Genomic DNA, 25,674 nt, shown 5'->3' with positions numbered 1-25,674 from the left:
TGAATTGTTATACCCACTACCTCACAGAGAGGTGATGGAGTTAAGGTTCAGAATGAGCTATATACAGGATGTCACAGATGTCTTAGTGTGGTATTAAGCTCTATGTTTAAAACCATACTAAGACATCTGGGACATCCTGTATTTTGAGGCCATGGGCAATATGACAATTTGCTGTCTTTGACTGTGCACATTTGTTGCAAGGGCTTTATTTTCCCCAAAAGAGTAGGGGTGAAAAATGAGAAAGTTTATTTTTAAATGAGAAAAGTTTTAATAAAAAACCCTGCTAAATCACAATATATAGAAATAGATTCCAGGGTGGAAGGGAGGAAGGCATTACCAACTGCTGTATCACAAAGGGTATCTTGCAGAGATGAATCTCATGTTGAATCTTGAAGAAAACTAGGTATTCTAAGAGGCAGATGTGAGGAAGAAATACTTTTCAGGAATATTGAACAGCCATTACAAAGACACAGACAAAATACCGAGATTGTTGTGTATAAGGAAGCTAAGATAGGTTCAATCAAATGAAATGAAAAGAAGGTAAGCATTAGCCTAGCAAGGAAGGCAGGGCATCTGAGCTCTTGAAGTGGCTTGCCAAAACAGTATCTATAGGCAATAGTCCAAGAGTGTGTAATGATAGCAGAGGACCATTGGTGAAGCATACCTACCTCCAGAAAAAAAGGTGAAGGGCTCCAGATGGAGAATGAAAATGATTTTTTTTGGACGTGGTCCATATGTAATTTTGTTTTGTGTATCATGAGATTTTTTTTTTCTTTTTTCTTCTAATAAGAGGCAGGGAAGAGGGAAGGAGAGAAAATATATTTTTCTTAATTAAGAAATAAAAACATGACCAACATGATGAAGAACTAGAAACCTCCAATTCTCCAAATCTCTCCAAAATAGGAATTATGTACAAAAAATAAAGCAATTTCAGCTGTCCCCCATACTCTAAGATATCAAGAACTCTAAGGAGGTAAAAAACAAAAAAACAAGGAACCAAACACAGAGAAGGTCACAATGCATTCAGCATCCCCTCCCCACCAGCTACCAAATTATGGTAGCAAAACATAAGCCAGCCTATGGACTTGAACAAAAGTCAACTTTATTCCTTCCCCTTCCCTGCACCACTGCAAAACCAGAAGGCAGAAGTTTGCTCTGGCTGGGACCTTAGAGTGGAAGAGCTCTGTGCTGTACTCAGAGAACTGAGGAAGAGAGGGAACAGTGGCAGGTTTCCAGCCAGACCTAAAGCAAAAGAGATTGGCATCCAGCTGGGTCGAAGATCAAAGTCAGTGAATGTGAATTCCCCAGAGGATGCTAAAATGGCTTTGAGGTCCAGCCTCTGGGGAAACAGACATCAGAGGGAAAGGAGTAAGAAAATAATGGGGAAATATAAAGGGAAAAGACTGAAATTAACAAAGATCTCAGGAGCAAGAAAATTCAGTTAAAATGCCTTGAACACAAGCACATAAACCAACACAGAAGGTATTAATGACAGAAGGGAATGTGGATTCCAGATCCATTAAATGAATCCAATTCCTGAGATGTTCCAGAATTGTGTAAGAGAGAAATAAGAATTGTGAAAGCAGAATTTATAGCCTTCATAGCAGAAATAATGGACAAAACAGAAAAAACTGAAATCCACTGGACATAATTAATCTTGAAGATAAGGATGCACAGAGACAATTTAAAGATTATAGATCTCCCAAAAGGAGATTATAAGTCAAAAAACCTGAACACTGTAATGCAAGAAATAATTCAGGAGGAGGCAGAGTCAAGATGGTGGATTGGGGTAACCACCCAGCTGAACTCTCAACATTCCCCTCCAAACAACTTTAAATAATGCCTCAGATCAAATTTTGGAGCAGCAGAGCCAACAAAAGGTTGGGGAAAAACATTTTTCTGGTCTAAAAAAAATTAAGACAGCAGAAGAAGTCTGTGACTCTAGACTGGAGGCCATCTGAAGCCTACATACAGTTGTGGCCGCTTTAGGAGCTCTCAGCCCAGAGATAGTAAGGGGTTTGGACAACTAGTCAGAAAGAGTTTACAGAGGACCCTTTGCTAGCACTGGGTACAGTTGGCATTGATTGGCAAATTTATTGCTCATACTCAGTTCTGGGTTGCAGTTCCAGGGCAGGGAGGAGTGCAAGTGGTTGATCACAAGGAAGTAGGAGCCCTAATCACAGTTCCAAAGCAAAGAGGCACACTAACTCTAGTGCCTGTGGATGCAGGGGACCTGGGGCCCTTCTTGGGTAAAGACCAGAGTATAGGTCAGGATCACACTACCTTGAAAGCACCAAAAACAGGAAGATTCTCAAAACTAGCTCAAAAAAGCCTGAAGGAAAAGCCCGGAAAGATTTACATGAACTGATGCAAAGTGAAGTAGGCAGAACCAGGAGAACATTGTACACAATAACAATAATATTATACATTGATCAACTATTCTTAGCAATACAGTTGAGCCAAAAGAATTCAAAAGACTCATGATGGAAAATGCTATCTCCACAGAAAGAACTGATAGAGTCTGAATGCAGATTGAAGCATTACTATTTTTCACTATTTTTAAGGGGTTTTTTTTTGGGGGGGGGGGGCCTATATTTTCTTTCACAACATGACTAATATGGAAATATGTTTTGCATGATTACACATGTATAGCCTATATCAGCTGCTTACTGTCTCAGGGAGAGGAGAGGGGAGAAAAGGAGGAAGAGAATTTGGAACTCAAAATTTTTTTAAATGTTAGAAATTGTTTTTACATGTAATTGGGAAGAATAAAATATTCATTTGAATATTTTTTAAATTTAAATTTAAAAGGAAATTGCTGAAATTTGGAACAGTGCTTCCTCATCCTCAGGTGACCAGAGCACAACTTAAAAACATAAAGTTCAATGTCAAGAAATAGGCTAGGAAAATGAGCAAACAGCAAAAAAAAAAAAAAGAGAGAATTTAACCATAGTAACCTACTACAGTGGCAGGGAAGATCAAGACATAAACTCAGAAGAAAACAATAATGTAAAAACAGCTACCCAAAAAACCTCAAGGAAAATCATTGCAAACATGAGAGTTATGAAAGAAAATTATGAAAAAAGAATTAACAGCTTGATTGGTGAAAGAGGCACAAAAAACATACTGAAGAAAATAAAATAACACCATGAGAAAAGCAAATTGGCCAAAGGGTAAAAAAAGAGACATAGAAATACACTGAAGAGAACTCCTTAAAAGGTAGGATTGGCCTACAAAATGGAAGAGGAGGTACAAAAATTCACTAACAAAAAGAACTCCTTAAAAAGCAGAACTGGACAAATGGAAAAAAAGGTAGAAAATCTCACTGAAGAAAATAATTCCCTAAAAATTAGAATTGGGCAAGTGGAGCTAATGACTCCATGAGATATCAAAATACAATAAAACAAAATCAAAAGAATGAAAAAATAGAGGAAAATGTGAACTATCTCTTTGGAAAAACAACTGACCTGGAAAATAAATGGAGGAGAGATCATTTAGGAATTATTGGACTACCTGAAAACCATGATTAAAAAAAAGAGCCTAGACATCATCTTTCAAGAAATTATCAAAGAAACCTGCTCTGACATCTTAGATCCAGAGGACAAAATAGAAATTGAAAAAATCTACCAATGACCTCCTGAAAGAGATTCCCAAATGAAAACTCCCAGGAATGTTATAGCTAAATTCCAGATCTCCCAAGTTAGAAAGAAAGTACTTCCAGGAGCCACAAAGAAACTGAAATATCATGAAACCACAGTTAGGATCACACAAGATTTAGTAGCTTCCACATTAAAGGAATGGAGGACTTGAAATATGATATTCTGGAAAGCAAAAATAACTAGGATTACAACCAAAAGTCATCAGCCTAGCAAAACTGAGAGGAGAAATGGATATTTAATGAAATAGAGGACTTTCAAGCCTTCCTGATTAAAAGACAAGAGCTCAATAGAAAATTTGATATTCAAACATAAGACTCAAGAAGCATAAAAAGGTAAACATGAAAGACTAACCATAAAAGAGTCACAAAATTAAACTAATTCCTCTATGGGAATATGATATATACAACGCCTAGGAACTTAAATATTATTAGGACAGTTAAAAGGAGTTTACATAGACAGAGGGCAAGGGTATAAATTGATTATATTGGAATAATCTCCATAAAAAATGAAGAGGTGAGAAAGAGGGATGCACTGGGAGAAGGATGGAGGGAGTAGTAGAATGGGGAAACTTTTCTCACATAAAAGAGGTGTGCAAGAAAGAACTTTACAATGGAGGGGAAAATGGGAGTGGGTGGACAAGGACTTGAACCTTACTCTCATCAGAATTGATTCAAAGAGGGAAGAATACACACACACACACACACACACACACACTCAGTTGTGTTAGAAATGTAACTTACCCAATAGAGAAATGGGAAGGGAAGAAGAGAAAAGAGAGGAAGGGAAAGTAAAAGGGAAGATAGATTAAGGAAGTCAGAGGTTAAAAGCAAAGTAGATTGCAAGGATAAAAAAGAGAGAGAAGAAGGAACAGAAGAAAATGGGATTGGGGGAAAGGATACACAATAATCATAACTGTGAATATGAATGGGATCAATTCATCTATAAAATGGAAGCAGATAGCAAAATGGATTAGAAACCAGAATCCAACACTATGTTGTTTACAAGAATAACACACACAGAGTTAAAATAAAGGGCTAGAGTAGAATTTAATATACTTCAGCTGAAATAAAAAAGGAAGGGGTAGTAATCATGACCTCAGACAAAGCAAATGCAAAAAATAGACTTAATTAAAAGAGATGATTAGGGAAACAATATTATTCTGAAAAGTACCATAGACAATGAAGTAATATGAAAAATTGTTTTCAGCAAGTTTTTCTGATAAAGGCCCCATTTCCCAAATATATACTGAGTATTAAACTGAATCAAATTCATAAAAAATAAGAGCAACTCCCAAATTAATAGTCAAAGGATATAAAAGGACAGTTCTCAGAAAAAGAAATCAAAGCTGTTTATAGTCATATAAAAATGCTATAAATCACCACTGATAAGAGAAATGCAAATTAAAACAACTCTGAGGTAATACCTCACACAATCAGAAATGACAGATACTGCTTTGGGGTGTGGAGCCAAGATGGCAGAGTAGAAAGATGCACATACACTAACTTTTACCCCACAACCCATAAAATACCTGTAAAGAAGAACTCTCAACAAATTCTAGAGCAGCAGAAGCCACAGAACAATGGTGGAAGAGATTTCTAGCCCAGAGTGACCTGAAAGACCAACAGGAAAGGTCTGTCCCACCAGATCTGGAGCAGAGCCCAGCCCTGCCTTGGCCACTCAGAACCAGGAGGAGCAGATCTGAGCAGGCTTCAGGGACAGAATCCCTAGCGGCAGCACAGATCCCTCAACAGGCGCCAAAGATCACTGAGAGGGTCTTTTCAGCTGGCAGAAAAGGGAGTAGGGTGTCTCCATAACTTGGGCCTCCTCAGGTGACAGCAGTGAAGGTAGCAGCGGGACTGGGGTTCTCAAAGCAGGCAGTAGCTGACATTCATTGTTGAAGATCTCATCATAAAGCCCCTGAGGGAACTGAGCCCTGTGTGGTGGCCCTGCCCCTGCCTGAGCAGCTGATCTTAATCTCACACTGAATAGCAGCCCTGCCCCCACCTAAAGGCCCTGAGGGTTTGGAGCAGCTCATCTGAATCTCAGCCCCCAGTGCTGGCTTGTTGGAACTAGAGGAGAGGTGGTGGTGGAGAAGAAACTTAGAAGTCAAGTAACTGTCTGGGAAAATGCCCAAAAAAGGGGAAAAAATAAGACCATAGAAGGTTACTTTTTTGGGGAACAGGTGTCTCCCCCCATCCTTTTGGGTGAGGAAGAACAAGGCATACTGTCAGAGGAAGTCAAGGCCTCTGCCTCCAATGCCTCCAAAGGGAACTTAAATTAGGCTCAGGCAATAGAAAACCTTGAAAAACAATTTAGCACCTTACTAAAGGAGAACCAAAAAAATGCTGAGGAAAATAATAACTTTAAAAAGAGGCTAGCTCAACTGGAAAAAGAGGTCCAAAAAGCCAATGAGCAGAAGGAGGTTTTAAAAAGCAGTTAGCCAAATGGAGGAGAAGATTCAAAAACTCACTGAACAAAATAATTCGTTGAAAGAGAGAATTGAGTTCAGGGAAATGAATGACTATGAATTAAACCAAGCAGTTAGTAAACAAAACCAAAAATTTGAAAAAATAGAAGATAAGGTGAAACATCTCATTGAAAAAAACAACTGACCTGGAAAATAGATCCAGGAGAAACAATTTAAAAATTATGGGACTACCTGAAAGTCATGATCAGAAAAAGAGCCTAGACATTATCTTCCATGAAATTATTAAGGAAAACTGCCCTGATATTCTAGAACCAGAGGGCAAAATAAATATTGAAAGAATCCACCAATCACCTCCTGAAAGAGACCCGAAAAGAGAAACTCCTAGGAATATGGTGGCCAAATTTCAGAGTTCCCAGATCAAGGAGAAAATACTGCAAGCAGCTAGAAAGAAATAATTTGAGTATTGTGGAAATACAATCAGGATAACACAGGATCTGGCAGCTTCAACATTAAGGGATCAAAGGGCTTGGAATGGGATATTCCAGAAGTCAAAGGAACTGGGATTGAAACCAAGAATCACCTACCCAGCAAATCTGAGTATAATGCTTCAAAGGAATCAATGGTCATTCAATGATATAGAGAACTTTCAATCATTCATATTGAGGAAAAGACCAGATCTGTATGGAAAATTTGACTTCCCAAGACAAGAATCAACAGAAGCATGAAAAGGTAAACAGGAAAGAAAAATCATAAAAGACTCTCTAAAGCTGAACTATTTACATTACTACATGGAAAGAAAAGATTTATAACTCTTGAATCTTTTCTCAGTATTTGGGTAGATGGAGAAATTGTACATACACACACACATATTTAGTCTGTATTGAATTGCTTGCCTTCTCAGTGGGGCTGGGAAGGGAGGGGGGAGGGAGAGAAATTGGAATTCAAAGTATCAGCAACGAATGTTGAGAATCTTTATTGCATATAATTGGGAAATAAGAAATATAGGGAATGGGGTATAGAAATTTATCTTGGCCTACAAGAAAAGAGAAGATGGGGATAAAGGAAGGGTGGGGTGTGATAGAAGGGAGGGTACATTGAGGGAAGAAGTAATCAGAATGCAAGGTATTAGGAAGCAGGGAGAGGGGAGTGATGGGGAGAAAAATTGGACATGTTACAAAGTGAGGTAAAAGCAATTAGTATTAAAACAATTGACTGAATTAATTACTGAGAATAAATCAATGATGTCTTTAGTTTGGGGGAAAGAATATTAGTCTAAATTTCCTAGAGGAAAGTATCCTCGGGTAAAATTTGGCATTGATGGAAAAGTTAAGGTTTTAATGATAAATTTGATTTTATGATTGTTATTTAATCAGGAACTAGAACATGTATAGAAAGGCATGTAAGCCACTTAAGACTTGCCTCAAAAGATGTTCCTTAGCCAAAGTGAAGTTATAATCATATCTGAAACCTGGTTATTGGAACTTGCCATTCTTTGATGCTATGGGACTATTAAGTGACTGTTCTTCTGAGTCTAACTCCAGGTATGGATAGCAAGAAAGGCAGTCTGAGCATCCAATTCATGATGCCAGTAAGCCTGTGAGATGCTGGTATGAACTGCAAAAGGTGATCTCATGGGAAGGGAGAGCAGCTGTTCAGCCTGGGCTGAGGTAGGATTCTCCTGACTCAATTTCCCCACTGACACCTGGCAGACTTTAAGCCTTACTGAATGCTAGTGGACAATCTAATCCTGCCTAGAATTGACATGAAGTTGGGGAGATACTGTATCCCTGCAATGTCCCTGCTCTTGGTGGCAATTTCCTATAATCAAAAGGTTTATAAGCTTAATACCAGATCTATTAAATTATAGATTATTGGTAGGGGAACATCCGAGATTAAGTCTAAAATTAAGCTATTAGGCATAGGACTTTAGACCAACAGCAATAAGTTAGGTTCCTTTAATTCTTAGCAATAATGTGGAGACAATTAGGTCAAGAGCTTGTAAAGTTAACAACATAAATATTATTTGTGTCTCAGTTGGTTAATGTTTAAAAAAAATTATTTTATGGTCCATATTGTAAATGCTTTAAAAAGAAGTATCACCTGACCAAAAGTCTGAATTGTTTTATCTGTTATAAACTGTGTTAAAAATGAAAAATAAAATTAAAAAAATGACAAATACTGGAAGGAATAAAGGAAAAATAGATACACTAATGAATTTTCAGTGAGTGAACTGGTCCAACCATTCTGGAAAACAATTTGGAACTATGACCAAAGGGCTATAAAACTGTGCATACTCTTTGACCCAGAAATACTACTAATAGGTCTGTATCCCAAAGAGACCAAATAAAAAGGAAAAAAAAAACCTGTTTATACAAAAATATTTATAGCATCTCTTTTTGTGATAGCAAAGAACTAGAAATCAAGAGAGTGCTTATCAACTGAGGAATGGCTGAACAAGTTGTGGTATATGGTTGTGATGGAGCACTATTGTGCTGTAAGAAATGATGAGGGCTGTGGTTTCAGAAAAACATGGCGAAACCTTTATGAACTGATAACAAAGTAAAGTGAGCAGAGCTGGATCAATGTGCACCGCAACAGCAATATGTAATGATGATCAACTATGAAAGACTTGGCTGTACAGTTGAATACAATGATCCAAGACAGTTCTAAAAGACTCATGATGAAGAAATGCTGTTTGCCTCCAGAGAGAGAACTGATGAACTCTGAGTGCAAATTGAAGTATATTTTCACCTTATTTTTCTTGTTTTTTTAAATATGGAAAAATGTTTTGCATGATTTCACATATATAATTGATATCATATTGCTTGCCTTCTCAATGAATGGTGGAGAGGATTTGGAAATCAAAATTTAAAATGAAAATGTTAAAAATTAAGTGTCTTGCATGATTGAACATATATAACCTATATAAAATTGCTTAATGTCTCAGGGAGGGGAGAAGCGAAAGGAGAGAGAAAATTTAGAGCTCAAATTTTTTAAAAAATGAATGTTTAAAATGGTCTTCACATGTAACTGGGAAAAATAAAATATTTTAAATGAATAAATAATAAATTGAAATATTAAAAAAAGAAAATACAGGAAAAATTCATAATTTCTTCCAGAAAAAAAACTGTACTACAGACTCCAAGACATATGGTGGTTAAATTTAATAATTCCAATGACAAATTCTGCAAGTGAAAGAGAAAAAGACTGTGTACAATAGAAAGACTTTTAAATGTAAAGAAAATGAAATGTAAATAAACATAAGACTATTCTGCACCTACCAGAAATTGCAAGAGGAAATGAAAATATGTTCTAAAGATCAAAAGAGCTGAAGATGGAAACCAAAGTGACATATCTTGCAAGTCTGAGTCTAGCCATTAATAAAAATCATTTTTTTAAAGATGGATTTTCAATTGAAGAAAAAGCATTCTAAGCATTTAGGGGGGAAAGGGAAGTAGACCTACCTAAGCAAATTTCAACAACAGCAATATAAGAAAAGTAAACAAATATAGCAACCAAGCAAGGCACAGGTAATGAAATAAATTACCCCAGGAAAGAAGGGGGGAAAAGCTAAGAAGATAGTCATCTGCGGGGCTAACAGTAACAACAGCCACAAATAACAAGGTATGCCATGAAGATATTTCTTTTTTGAAGTACACAAGGGTGAAAGCAGAAGTAAAAGTGACAGTGAAGAAAGAGCCTGAAACATCAGAACTAAATTTCACAACATTCTGCCTATAGCAAAAGCAATGTTTCTATGGGAATTAATTGAGGCACAGAAGGAGGAAAAAGAGAATATGTGATGTACCTTAATCAGGTCAAAGGGAAAGAGAAGGTGCACTGGACCAAATCCTGATGAGGAAATAGAGAAAAGGTCACAGTGACATAGGGAGTTCAGCATAGGGAGACAGACCGCGGAGGTCTGTGGACACTGGGGACATGCTGCCAATAAGAATGCTCAGCACAGGTAGAGGCTATGTACCAGAACAAGAAGAGATCCCAGACCTGTCATGATGCACCCATAGACCCATAACAGCAGCTTTGTTGACCTTGACCCATTCCTGTGTCACGGAACCAGAGCAGACTGAGAAGAGGACCTATGCCTAGAAATGGTTCTTAGTTAGAAAGGTCCTGGAAGGTGTATTGAGAAAGAAAGAATTTCAGAAGCATGAAGCAATGGTGTGGCTCTGACATCAGGAGCACACTGGCATCTACTGTACCCCAAGGGGCAGGAGCACATGGAGTGCTTTTTTTCTCTATCACTGACTTGAGCCTTCACAAGCTATGCTCCCCACCAGTTGTTAAGGGACCACTGAATAGCCTTTGAGTTACATTTAACCACAACACCAGGTAGCATTTTTTTTAATTTGCTTATTTACATATTTGTTAAATTTTATTTATTTTTAATTTTCAACATTCATTTCCACAAGATTTTGAGTTCTAAATTTTCACCCCATCTTTCCCCTCCCCATCATTCCAAGATGGCATGCATTCTGATTACCCCTTCCCCCAGTCTGCCCTCCATTTTATCATCCCCCCACCCTTATCCCCTTCCCCTTTACATTCTTGAAGGGCAGGATAGATTTCTATACCCTATTGCCTGTATATCTGATTTCCCAGTTACATGTAAAAATGATTTCTTAACATTTGTTTTTAAAATTTTGTGTTACAAATTCCCTCCCTTCTTCACTCCCTACCCACCCCCATTGCAAAGATAAGCAATTCAATATAGATTATACATGTGTAGTTATGCAAAAAAAAAAACCATAATAGTCATGTTGTGAAAGACTAACTATATTTTCCTCCATCCTATCCCACCCCCCCAATTATTTTATTTTCTCCTTTGACCCTGTCCCTTTTCTAAAGTGTTTGCTTCTAACTACCCCTCCCTCAATCTGCTGTCCCTTCTATCATCCCTCCCTCTTATCCTCTTCCCCTCTACTTTCCTGTAGGGTAAGATACTCAATTGAGTGTGTATGTTATTTCTTCCTTAAGCCAAGTCCTATGAGAGTAAGTTTCACTCATTCCTTCTCACCTCCCTCTCTTCCCTTCCATTGTGAAACCTTTTTCTTGCCTCTTTCATGTGAGATGATTTGCCCCTTCTATCTCTCCCCTTCTCCTTCTTACAATATATTCCTCTCTCACTCCTTAATTTTATTTTTTAGATATCATCCCTTCATATTCAACTCACCCTGTGCCCTCTCTCTATCTGTCTTTCTATCTATCAGTCTGTCTCCTCCAACTGCCCTAACACTGAGAAAGGTCTCATGAGTTACAAATATCATCTTTCCATGTAGGAATGAAAACAGTTCAACTTTAATAAGTCTCTTATTCTTTCTCCTTCCTGTTTACCTTTTCATGTTTTCTCTTGATTCTTGTATTTGAAAGTCAAATTTTCTGTTCAGCTCTGGGCTTTTCATCAAGAATGCTTAAAAGTCCTCTATTTCATTGAATAGCCATTTTTTCCCCTGACGGATTATACTCTGTTTTGCTGGGTAGGTGATTCTTGATTTTAATCCTAGCTCCTCTGACCTCCAAAATATCATATTCCAAGCCCTTTGATCCCTTCATGTAGAAGTTGCTAGACCTTGTGTTATCCTGATTGTATTTCCATAATACTCTAATTGTTTCTTTCTGGCTGCTTGCAATATTTTCTCCTGGACCTGGAAACTCTGAAATTTGGCTACAGGAGTTTTCCTTTTAGGATCTCTTTCTAGACACAACTGGTGGATTCTTTCAATTTCTATTTTACCCTCTGATTCTAGAATTTTCCTTGATAATTTCTTGAAAGAGGATGTCTAGGCTCTTTTTTTGATCATGACTTTCAGACAGTCCAATAATTTTTAAATTCTCTCCCCTGGATCTATTTTCCAGGTCAGTGGTTTTTCCAAGGAGATATTTCACATTGTCTTTTTTTTATTTTTTTGGTTCTGTTTTGTAATTTCTTGATTTCTCATAAAGTCATTAGCTTCCATTTGCTCCATTCTAATTTTGAAAGAATTATTTTCTTCAGTGAGCTTTTGGACCTCCCTTTCTAATTGGCCAATTCTGCTTTTTAAGGCATTCTTCTCCTCATTGGCTTTTTTAATTTCTTTTACCATTTGAATTAGTCTATTTTTAAAGGGGTTATTTTCATCAGTATTTTGGGGGTCTCCTTTAGCAAGCTGGTAACTCAGTTTTCATGATTTTCTTGCATCAATCTCATTTCTCTTCCCAATTTTTCCTCTGCTTCTCTTATTTGATTTTAAAAATCCTTTTTGAGCTCCTTCATGGCCTGTGACCAATTCATATTCCTCTTGGAGGCTTTTGATGTAAGAGCTTTGTCTCTGCTGTCCTCCTCTGGTTGTATGCCCTGATCTTCCTTGTCACCAAAGTAGGATTATATATTCTGAGTTCATTTACAATGTTTACTCATCTTCCTGCCAAACACTTGACTTTCTAACTCTTTGTTAAGGTAGGACTCTGCTTCCAGTAGGGGTATGGGGGTGGGTGTACTGTCCCAGGCTTCAGGGATTTTGTATCAACTGTTCAATTCCCCACCACGTGTGGGCCCAGAGCTCTGCTGCTGCTGCTGCTCTTTCTGCTGTCGCCACCAGTCACCACTGCCACCACTCCCACCACTCTGGGGCTAGAGGGTGGTCTTGCCAGATGACATGCTCCTCTTTCACCCAGGTCCCACAGAGTTTTCCCACTGATCTTTTTGGCATTTGTGGGTTGATGTCTGGAAACTGCCACAGCTGCCATTGATTCAGTTCCCTGAGTCCTGCTCTAGCCCATCCATGCTGGACTGCATTCTACTCCCTGCTTGGTGCAAAAGACCCTTCCTGTTGACTTTCCAGGTTGTCTTGGGCTGGGAACTTCTTTCACTCTGTCATTTTATGGGTTCTGGAGTTCTAGAATTTGTATAAAGTCATTTTTTATAGGTATTTGGAGGGTTTGGGGGAGAGCTCAGGGAAGTCCCTGCTTTTACTTCACCATCTTGACTTCACTAATACCAGATAGCTTTTAAAAAAGGATATTTACTTCAAAGATAAAACAGCAAATGTGCAAGCATTTTTCCCAACACCTCTGGGGTATATTCTCATCTACACCAAGTTGTTATCTGTGAATGCAGGCTCTCTGTTTAACTTAGTTCCTCCGTAGCCTTGGTCTTGCCAAGTTTGTGTCCATAGGCTGCATGATGGCTGAATGAGCCCCCACTTTGGTTTCCACTGGCGTAGATGCAGAAGATCACTCCTTGCTCCTCAGAACATTAATGCTGGTCTGGCTGCAATCCTTCAAGCCTGGATTTCAACTGCTGGTTTCCTGTGGCTTCCTCTTTGAAATGCTCTTCACCTAAAATAGAAAAGAATGAACCAAAAAAAACCAAACCAACCCAACTGGTCTTTTGTAACACAGGAGCCATGTGACTACAAAGCAGGAAGAAGTCTCTAAGGCTTTATCCCTTTACAACTTGGGCTCTCACCACAAGCTGTGAATGAAAGTTACTGAGTTCCTTCAGACATCCCTGTAGCAAAAAAAAACCAGCCAAAGGTGATTTGGAGTTTTTTGAAGATACCAACAGTTCTGACCACACAGCAAATCAGAAAAGGTTCCTGGTGCCTAGAACCAATTACTGAACAGCCACTTGTGCTCCAGTTTTTCCCCTTTATAGGTCATAATGTCGTAATTCTCCTAAAAGCACTCCCTAACATTCTGTGTGGAGAAACACTCTGAGTAAGTTGAAGGGGCCTACATGCATACCAGATTCCCATTAGAGTTCCTTCATGTTATCCTCCAAGGGAATCACCATCCTGTTTCTTCCCATTGGGAAGATGTTCACCAATACTATCTCTAGGCCTTATTTTTTTTTCACTCTACACTGTTGGTGATTTCATCAGCTTTCATGGGTTTAACTTTTATCACAAGGCTAGCAAATCTACCTATTTATTTAACCTATACCTCTCCTGAATTCATTCACAAGTATTCTGTGAGCATCTCCTATGTCAAAAAATGGAATTCATTACGTTTCCTCCTAATACTATCTCTCCTCTATCCCCTGCAGCTAGGTGGAGCAATAGATAGAGCACTAGAGCTGGAGCCAAAAAGATCCAAGTTCAAATCTGTCCTCAAATACTTCCTAGCTATGTGACAATTAACCATCGTCTGCCTTAATTTCCTCAACTGCAAAATGAGAATAACAATAGCACCTACCTCCCAGGACGGCTAGTATTTATAAATATATGTTATAATATTCGTAAAGGCCTGGCACACAGATGCCTGATAAATGTTTCATTCTTCCCTCTTTAATCCCTATTTCTCTCTTCAAGCTGCCCGGGTTCACAAGTCAGTTCACAAATTCAGTTATCTCTGAATTTTTCCTCGCCTTCATTCCAATCATTTTTGAGGTCTAGTCAATCCCACCTCCACAACACGGCTCTTACCACAGAGTTTCAATTCTACCTCAGTCCCTCATCACTTCTAATTCACACTATTTCAATAGGCACCTCATTGGTCTTCCTACTTCTTTTCTATCTCTAATCTATCCTCCACAAAGCTGACAGGATGATGTTCCTAAAATACAGGTCTAACCACTTCACTCCTATATTAAAAAGTCTTCAGTGGATCTATACTCACTCTATAATCAAACATAAAATCTTCCATTTAATGCCCTCTATAATCTGGCTCTCATCTATCTTCCCATTCTGCTCTCTTATAATCCCACCTCCTGCACTTACCTTTCCCATTAAACTGATCTATTCACAGTTATCCATATATGTTAGAATGTCCCCCATGTTTGGATAGCATTCCCTTCTTATTTTTGCCTTTTAGAATACCTTGGTTCAAAGCACAACTGGAGGACCATCTCCTAAAGGGCATCTTTTATCCTCCCAGTGTCCTTTGCCTATTAAATTCATTTTGTACTGCTTGGTGTGTATTTTGCATCCCTCAGTAGCATGTAAACTCTATTAGAGCAGAAACTGCTTAGTATTTTTTCTCAATAAAAATTACTGAGATAAATTATATTGTCAGATCCAATTAATGTGTTGGTTAGTTTTGTCAAACTATTTCTCCCTCCCTCTCTTTTATTCTTTGTCACAAGAGACAGTTCACTGAACAGGAAAGGGAAAGGGATATATTAAAAATAAAAGTAATATAATAGCAAAATATAGCAATTAAATTTTTATAAATTGAAAAACTGAGACAAGCGATAACTTCAATAAAGGAACAGGTTACAAAAAAAATCCACAGTAATCATCAGCTTTTCTACATACAATGAACAAAACTCAAGAGAATTAATTCCAAATGTCTGTGCATTTTTGTTAAATGGAATTTAAGAAGTAGGAAGAGAAACTCCATTTAAGGTAACAGAACCGTGCATATCTGGGGATTAACCTACCAAGACACATAAAGGACTCATATATTTAACTGAAAAACAATATTTATTAAAAAAAATGACTTTAATTGGAAAGGTAGCAGATATTCTTGAATGGTCCACAACAATATAGTACTGCAAAAGATAATTCACATATTTAGTACTATGCCAATCAAATACCAAACCAAAGGAATGTTTTATAGAATTAGACAAAATAAAAACAAAATTCATATGAAACTATAAAAGTTCAAGAAGAATATCAAGTGATACACTTTAAAAAAAAAAAAAGAGAGGGAACTTGGTTAAACCAGACTTCAAACTATTATATAAAACAGAAATTATTCAAACTATTTGGTCCTGGATAAAAACAATAAGCATTAAGATCTGTGGAAAGACTACATAATGCCCTTAGGAACAAATGTACAAAAAAGCATAGCATTTGACGGCCCTAAATAACAACATATAGGAGAAGGAACTCTTTATTTGACAAGAACTAAGAAAAATGTAAAATAGGCTTAGATCAACATCTTATGCCTTGTACCACAATAAATTTGTAATGAGCATACAGTCTAAGTTTAAAACTAACCATAAAAATGAAAGAAAGTTGAATGTAATATTTTTCATAATTAGAAATAGAAGAAAAATCCATAAGTACATGGAATAGAAAAAACCATGAAAGACAAAATACACATTCTCGTTTATACATGTAGACTCTACACCTATATCTCCTGTTTATTTCCTTGAATTATTTTCTCCTAAGCTTGAAAAAATGATTTGGGAAAAGAGAGGCTGGCAGAGCAATTTTTGAAAGCTCTGTCACAAAACAATCTGAAGTCTCGATGAGCTCTTGTCTACAATGAGACAGAAGTCCTATAGAGGGAATTAAGGGATACTATTAAAGGATGCATATATTTTTCACTTCTTTTCTTTCCTCTGGTCTTGCAGCTTAGACTTCTAGGAGAAAAGAGAGATAAGAATGTGCTGGAAGATAGCAGAGATCACATGAGGAATCACAGACACTGTGACCAGTACTATCAGAAACCATGCTTCCATGAGAAGTTTTAGATCCCGAGCAAAAACTCTGACCAGGAATCATGAAGAGGAAAGAGAGCCAGATCTGCTGAGTGCCAGCTATTATAAATCTTATTTGGCTGGAGTAGTCAGGCTGACTCAGGCAGTGAGTATCAAAGCCAGGATCAACAGTGCCCAAAAGCAGCTGGCAGCCAGCCTAACTCCATTGTGCCTGCAGACCAGTGAGCTAGGGGTAACATTATCTTCCTTGCTTTTCCCTTTCAGTCCTTTGTTCTGAGATAGGGCTAACTATACACCCCTGTTTTCTTTTTCTACCAGCAATGATTTTATGTAGTCAGTATTCCCCCATTTGAATTCAGTGATTACAGAGAGATTCAAGAAGATGGATAGGAGATGATTAGAAGAGAAATTCTTATTTCCTTTTAACTACATTCTGTGTACAATAAAGTATGCAATCATAACACATTTCATTTCTGAATTTATGAATGCAAGGGGAAATAGATTGAGAGGGTGGGAACCACTATGAGGTAAAGACTCTGAACTAAGTATGGTGAGCAAATTTCACATTTTAAAAGTTTGAACAATCTTCCATTAAATGAACTAAGTTAAATTTGGACCTGGTCAAGGAGGTATTTTAAAGTCATCTCCACATGAGCTTGGCAGTGAGGTTCAGCCTAGGTGTTGGCAGGCTGAGCTCTTCATGGTCAGTGGGGACAATGCCGCCTCTTAGGATTGGTAGGCATTGCAGACATATTAGAGTGCCTAACAAGGATGGGCAGTCAGTCAACAAACATTTATTAAGGGTTTACTATGTGTGAGACACTGTGCCAAGCACTGGGCAGACAAAGAAAGACAAAAATAGTCTCTGTCCACAAGGAGATTCAAGTAGATGAGTGCCAGAGAACCAGTCAGATAATGAACTCAATAATTAACACAAAAACAGAACTTAAGCCATATAACTGAGCTGGTGTCATCACCAAAAAGCTTTTGTACAATTGTACAGCAATGTAGCTAGAATCAGAAAAAAAAATTTTTTTAAATGGGAAATGTCTTTGCATTAGATAATTCTGAAAAAATTCTAAAATCCAGAATCTATGGGGAATTGATGCAAATACATGATTCAAAGTTCTCTCCCAACAAACAAGTGGTTTAAAATATAGGAACATTTTCAAAATAAAAATACATACAATCAATAACCATCAAAATAATGGTCTAAATGACTAATAATTGAAAAAAGCAAATTAAAACAACACCAAGGTATCACCTCATACCCATAAGGGTAGCAAAGATGTTTTGTTGTTTTTTAAATGATAAAATTCATTACTGGAGGAGCTATGGTAAGGCAGTCATGTAATTCATGACTAGTTACTGACAAAAAAAAAAGCCCCATATGTGCAAAAAAAAAAATGTTCATAGCAGCATATTTTTTAGCAGCATTATTTTTGACAATGAAAAGCTAGAAATAAAACTTGTGCCTAGTGACTAGAGAATGGTGAAATAAATTCTTGTAATAGAAGATCACTGTGCCATAAGGAGTGACAAATGTGAATTATTCAGATAAACACGAAAAGTGTGAATTGATGCAGAGTGAAAAAAGCAGACCCAAAAGAACAATATATACAGTGACTACAACAATGTAGATAAAGTCAGTGTGGAGAGAAAATTCAACTCTAGTCAATTAAAATGTTCATTCATACTGCCATACATTCTAAATTAAAGAACATGAAGCTCCTTCTTGCTAACAATAAGGGAAAAAAATTAATGGTTTGAAAAACAGAATAATAACCAGTTTTATGAATTATTTTAATAACTAAAACAAATACAGAAAACTAAGACAGATTTCACTCTTATGAATATCCATAAGAACAAAATATCAGGGGAAAATTATATTTAATATTCTTAACAGAAGTGAATGGCCCAAGTTTTCCTCCTTTAAAAGAAAAAGAATTATAGATTACCAATATGCTGCCTATAGGAAACATTAATGAAAAAAATATAGGTACATTAAAATTAATAGCTTGGTTCAAAATGTATCATACAATTTGAAAAAAAAATTTAAGTGGTATTGGAAGTAATGGGACTTGATAAAATATAATTCAAACTAGAAAATGTGAAAAAAGATCAACAAGATATTGATATTCAGTTTTGCAGGTAAGGATTTGGTATCCAAGATAACTGGAAATACATACACATACATATACATATGTATATACATATATATCCACACATCTAGGTATAAAAGTGTGTGTATACACACATATTTTTGACTGTCATTCCCCAATAGGTAAAGTATTCAGAAGACATGAAATTATCAAAAACACAGCAATTTATTAACAACCATATGAAAAAATGCTCACTAATTATCAGAAAAAGCAAGTATAAATATCTTTTTTTCACCTCACACCCAGCAAACTGACAAAGATGATAAAAGATGGGATTAGTCAGGTGTTGGAGGGGTAATGGGAAGATGAGCCCACTGGTGCATTGTTGGTGGATCTGTGAATCAGTAAATCATTTTGTAAAACAATTTGGATTTATACATATAAAGTGACTAAGATATCCACACCCACTGGTCCAGAGATTCCACCATTAGTAATATATCCCAAGGAGGTCATTAATAAAAAGAAAGTCCTCATAGATATCAAAATATTTATTGTGGCACTTTCTGTAGTAGAAAACAACTAGAAATAAAGTAGATGCCCATCAATTAGGAAATGGCTAAATAAATTGTGGTACATGAATGCAATGGAATGTGACTGTGCTAGAAGAAATGACAAATATGACGCACAAGGAAAAGCATAGAAAGATTTATATGAACTGATGCAGTGAAGTAAACAAAACTAAGAGAACAACATACAATGAAAGCAATGAAAAACAGAATGAACAACAGCCACGTACCCATAAAAAATGAATGATGCAAAGTTAGAAAGAACAGATCACAAAGAAAACCTCACGAGCCACTTCTGTTCAGAGGTGGGGAATGTGGCGTTTATTTTCAGATTTTTGTCAATGTATTAGTTGGTTTTACTTATTTTTTTCTCTTCTTTCTCTCCTTTTTTTTCCTTTAAAAATATTCTTTGTTATATGGGATAGCTTTCAGGGAGGTGGGAAGCGGAGAAATGCTGGGAGAAATTGAGATGATGTAAAAACAAAAGATATCCATAAAAATTCATTTTTCAGAAAAGCACTTGCAAGGGTATTAGTCATGGCAAAAGGGAAGATGAGTTAAAATATGTAACAATTCTTAATGTACCTGTCCTGGGCTAGGCCTGACTCAGGCCTACTGGGAGAAAAATGAGACATTTGTAGTTCCTTCAACATTTAACAAGATTTAACTAACCATAGCAAGAGAAGACTATTCATCAAGGATACTCACTAAAGTCGGGTCAAATTGATTCAGCTAAGCAAAGCTGCCTCCCCAGCCTTAGTCATCTTGATCTACCAGATAAACCTCTAAGAGCCAGGGCGCCCCACTATAGGCAACCCTGCCCCTCAGGACTTGTAGGCTTCCTTGTTCTCAGGCAATGAATGAGGCAGCCAAATCAGCAGTCTGCCTTTAGTCCCCTGAGCCAACCTGCTCTCAAGGAATGTCTCAATACGTTGTAATGCAAAAAATTAACCTACCCGGCATGGGGGAGCAGCGAAGGAAATGCTCCTACTGAAGCAGCAAACATTCATACAATTTAAATCCATAAAAGAAAGGTGAATAGTAATTCTAAGAACAGATTGGAAAAAGTATGAATTGATAAAAAGTGTTGTTGTTCATTCTTAGTTTTTGAGGGGACCAATGACATCCTGCGGTAATTCTTGACTTGCTCGTGAATTGGATTTCAGTGAGGCAGAGTTGACTGACGATGGCATGGGGTCCAGCGGATAACCTTGGTATCTTCATCTTCGATGTCTTCACTAGAGGACTTGAACCTTCCAATAAAAAAAATTGGCAAATCAAAGAAAACGGTCGACAATAAGTAATTTCCAGGTTAAAACGACTTAATAGGTTAGAAATTACACATATAAAGAAAAATAAATGGAAAACATAGGCAACATTAACTCTTTTCTTTTGATAACACACCAGGTCAAAGAGAAGTCCTAACTATATTGAAAAAGGAAGAGATTATACATGATGTATTTCCTGGCCACAATACAATAAAATTAGAATTAAATAGCAATATGAATAAAAAGAGGCAACATGGCAAAGAAAATAGATAACTTTGAAATGAAGAACTAGGCAGCTAGATGGCCCAGGACATGAAGAGCTTTGGATCTAGTGCCAGAAGACTTGATTTCAGGCACACCTTCAGTTGCTTAGCAGCTTTATGTGACTGTGGGCAAGTTACTTAACCTCCCTTTGCCTCAGTTTCCTCATTTGTAAAATGGGGATAATAATACCTCCCAGGGTTGTTTGTGAAGATCAGATGAGATGATACTTGTAAAGTGCTTTATAAACTTCAAGGCCTATGGAAATGCAAGCTATTATCATTAAAGTGGTGGCAGAGGAGTTCTTTTGGTTAAAATATCTGATTTTTTCTTTTCTTTTTTTAAAAAAATCCCATCACAGACATTATTCCAGGTGTAACTGATTCTAAAAATGTAGTAAGTTCCAACAAGGTTTTTTTTTAAAGTTTCAAAAATCTTGACTTGGAATGTAAAGGGTGGGGAGAGGAGGAGGTTCTTCTGATAAAAAAACACTCTGGATTTTGTTTCTTTCTCATGACAGAAATTACTTTATATGCAACTAATTCAAGAGATAGTTTTTTGGGGAATTCCATGAATTCCAAAGAGGACACAGGAAACAAACCTTGCCTGAAACTCTGCACACTCTGATGAAGCTGATTGACACTTAGGGTACCCCCTCACAAAGCCCAGAACCTGAATTCAAACCCTGAGCCTTTATACTGTGTATTCAAAAGCTTATGCCTTGATAAAGACAGATGTCCCATGAGTGTAGTTGAGAAGCAGCTTATGGTACATACGTACATATGCATACAACCTCACAGAGACAGTGAAAACCACCCCTCAAATGTTGAATTGTATCCTTGCTCACACACATTAGCTATGATCCTGCAATTCAGAGACTCAAGTCTCTCTGAGGAAAAACAAAAACAAAAATTCTGTGGAGAAGTCAAGTGAAATCCAAGGAGGTATAATTGCTGACTATATAGATCTGACTGGACAACTTAGTTTTGTTATATCCAGTCGTGCAATGTGTAGTTCAGGGTATATACTCAACTCTGTTCTCATAAAGTCAGAAGGGTCTCAAGCTGGATACAGGGCTAGATCATGCTGCACATTGGCACCAAACACTGTAGAGCTTTCCAGGGGTGATCTCTTGAGGCTGATTAATGTTCATTGTAGTACGGGACACTGGAGGAGCTGCTTGTAGAAGGTTAAAGCCAGATAACGAACATCAAAAAAAATCTTATAGATTTGAAATACATGGATCCTAATTTGTACTCCACTGTGACTCTCTTAGGTCTTTTCTAAAATGATCATAGATACCCATCCACAGGAACAGGACTTACTGCTTAATCATGTCCTTGTTTTTGTTTTTTTCTCCATCTTGAAAGATCTGATTTAGGAAAGTAGCATGTGTACCTAATGTGTCCTCCCCAAGTGCAGCTTGGGGTGCTGTGTGGGGGACCTAGGTGAGGGGCCTAAGACAAGTAGAGATCCTAGTTACCCTATGTCAGAGGAAGCTTGGAACTAGATCATACTTGATACCACCTGTAATATAAAGCATGAAAGATCCTCTGGGACCTGGCAGTATGTGTCATAATGGCCACAGGACAGAAGGTATGATTGTTCTTCATTTTTGAAGAGGACTGATGGCATCACAAAGTATGAATTAGATTTAAGTGAGGCAGAGCTGTACAAAGACTTCAGCCTTGCTCTCCCTTCAGTCATCAGAGTCCAGAGGCAGGATAAAAGTTAAGACCACTAGTGATGGCCTGGGATGCAGTGGATAACCTTGGCAGCTTCTATATCTGACCAGGCTCTAAACTCCCCATAGTGTCCACTTCAGTCACCTTCTTGGCTATTGGAACAAATTGTTCTTATCTACCTATTCTGCTGGGTCTTCAGGGAGACATCCCCCTAATTCACCAACAGGGGTGAATTGCTTTAGTCCGTCTGCCCATGAAGTTTACAGGGGTGTGGCCACTGCATATGCTACAGTCTTGGAACCAAGATGAGAGCTGGGAGAATCAGACTTTGGGTGCTTCTGTCTTCCAGTTTTAAGAAGGAAAATGGATGATTCCAACTCCACTTCACGCTGCTGCTGAGGAGAGAAGACTCTATGGAGAAGTCAACATGAGAGGAGCTAGCCATCTCCATCATATCTCTGCTTCAGCTTGCTACCTTAAGGGACTTCAGGAAATTTCTCCTTTGAATGAGATCAGGGGATCTCCTGGTTGAGCAGAGTTATCTCATTCCCAGTGACAGACTACTTTAGTCTGTATTGTCTAGAATATCTATTCTCATGCATATGCTTTCTCCAATTTCTGTTTTTGCTGTTGACTTGGATAAATGGGTTTCTTTGATAATTGCTATATGTATTCATTTTGGAATTAGTATTTGGTAGAATCTCCTACATATAGCAAAAAAGTCCCTCTACATGTAGCACAGAGGAGCTAGAATAGACAACTCTAGCTTCTTCTGTCCCCACCCTTCTCCGGGGAAGACTTTAATTTCTGCCAGGGGAGGAAAGTTGGGACCAAAAGCTTGGTCACTGCTCTGCTCAGACAGAGGGAGCCCTAGGCCTAGAATTGTATCTTTCTGTTGCTGGTTTTGAGGTTCAGGCTAAACTTCTGATCACTGTTCATTAGTTGAGGGAAAAGAGATCCCAAGAATCATACCCTAGGCTTGACCCACTCCCCACCAATACTTAACAGATATATTGATGGCAATGCCACTTCAAGAGAAATGCTCTATGTAACTGAGGAATTTATTTAGCACAAAAGCGGTATAATGTGAAAGAATTATGTTGCATGCTGTTCAATGTAGAGAGCTCAACTGAAGTCAGGAAAAAAATGCAAGGGACTGGTTAAATATGTGACCCCTTGTGTAATTTGGTTATACTGAACACTTTAGCAACAATCATTTGTATTAGGAAATATGAGTGAGGAGCTACATATAAATTTTCAAGTTGTTATAGGAGTAATCAACTCTATTAAAAAGAAGAAGGAGAAGGGGGAAAAGAAGAAGAAGGAGAAGGAGAAGAAGAAGAAGGAAGAGGAGGAGAAGGAGAAGAAGAAGGAGAAGGAGAAGAAAAGTGAGAAGGAGAAGGAGGAAAAGGAGGAGGAACAGAAGGAGGAGAAGAAGAAGGAGGAGAAGAAGGACTAGAAGAAGGAGAAGAAAGTTTCCAAAATTCCTTGATAATTTGGGGGCAGAGCATAGGGTAGCTCTATATTATTAATAATTATCTACAATAACAAGGGCGATGTGATGTCCACCTTTGTCAGAAGGGTGGAGTGTGGAGAAGGGTTGGACCAAGGCAATCTCAGAGAAAGGCTTGGGGAAGGAAGTTAGAGGTTTTTGCTGGGGATTGGTTGGAGTGAGCTATAAATATCACAGTCACATCACAAAGCAATCCTCATTCAGCTCTTGAATTTCCATAATAGTACTCCACACCCCACTCCATCTTATTAAATACCAAGTAGAACAATTTTGCTCTCCTAATCATAAATCTGTGCTTCCTTGTCCAATAGGTCTCTCAGAAACTCCATTTTCTTCTCAGGGAAGGAAAATTCTTCCATTTTGGCTTTAGGATGTATTTTTTAAGTTTTCTTAAGGAGATTTGTACTCTATTACCATCCCCTTACAATTCCTTGAAGGTGTCCTAGGTTCGTCAGGTAGAGTTACTGTCTATAAATGGGTATGGGTGTGGATGTGAGTGACTTTTGAAGATATCTTCTCTCCTTTCCTAGACCGTGTTAATCAGGATTGTTCCAAGTGTCCACCTAAGATGCCTATGTATATGTAGCTCCATGTTTTTTCTTTGATCCTTCTCACATCTGTTGCCAAAAGACCAGTTCTTTTCTATTCCTTCTAGAAGACCAGTTGTCTCAATAAGAGGGTGACACCTTGTGGTTGAAATTGAAAATATATTTTCCAGTTTTGGAAATAGTATCTCTTAGGAGGCAATGTAGAACTGAGTACAATACCAGAAACTCAATCTTATTTGGAGATGAAGAGGAAAGGATATCTCAAGGGCCAGTTAAATGAAACAGTCAGAAAAATGATAGAAGTATGGAATATGATGAGACTATTGGATGCAGAGTTGGGTAGAATGAGACTGCCTGATTTTCTTTTAACTCTTCTTTCAACCACACCACCCAATAGCCACTAGAGAAAATAAGAAGCTGACAAACTCTCACTTCTTATATGAAATCTTTCCTTCTCGCCCCCAGATGTTCAAGTCTCCCCACAAGAAAAATTAAATTGTGTTTATTTTTTATAAAAAGATATTCTGGTGCTTTCCAAAATTCCATCTGCTTGCTGGGGTGGTGCAACTGCTTCCCATAGAGGATCCAGCTTCTGGGAGAATTGTGATGACATACAAGAGAAGTGCATTGAAGAGACTATGGGAAAGATCTGGATATTCTGTTAACTGATTCTGGTTGGCTAACTATATGGTTAGGAGGAGCTTTTTAAATTGGCTATATAGCCAGAACTATTGGCATCTTCCAAAAGGCCCAAGTCAGCTTCAGCTGTCTCTTGGCTTCATTCATATTTTGGGGAACTCAGTGACTCTTTGACTCATGGCATTGCGTGAGAAACTATGTGGCATGGAGAAGGACCTCAGGGCTATTTTCCCTTCTGAGGTCATATGATCTCCAAGAAATGGGTCTCAGTCCTTGGCATTTTCATTCATTTTTCTGGTCTAGGTAATAGGAGTAGAGTCTCTGACTTTGAGAGAATGAGACACAAGAATCTGGCAGCTGGCATCTAAGCCATTTGTTGCATCCAGCCCATAATAGTTGCCCCAAAGAGCAAGGACTGAACTTCAGGAATGACCTTCTGGACCCATGTCAAAACAAAGTCTCATTGGACAGCAGTGCCACTTTTGGATATTATCTTGGTGGGACAAATACTATGTAGAAATTGGGCTAAGTTGTGAGCCTAGTTCCCTTGAGATTGAGGTGGTCCAGGAGAGAGTATGCCCCAGAAGTACTGGGGAAAACACTTGTACATTTGTTCTT

The sequence above is a fragment of the Notamacropus eugenii genome, chromosome 3 (assembly GCF_028372415.1).
Source record: "Notamacropus eugenii isolate mMacEug1 chromosome 3, mMacEug1.pri_v2, whole genome shotgun sequence".
NCBI lineage: Eukaryota > Metazoa > Chordata > Mammalia > Diprotodontia > Macropodidae > Notamacropus > Notamacropus eugenii.
Note: the sequence above shows the minus strand (reverse complement) of the source record.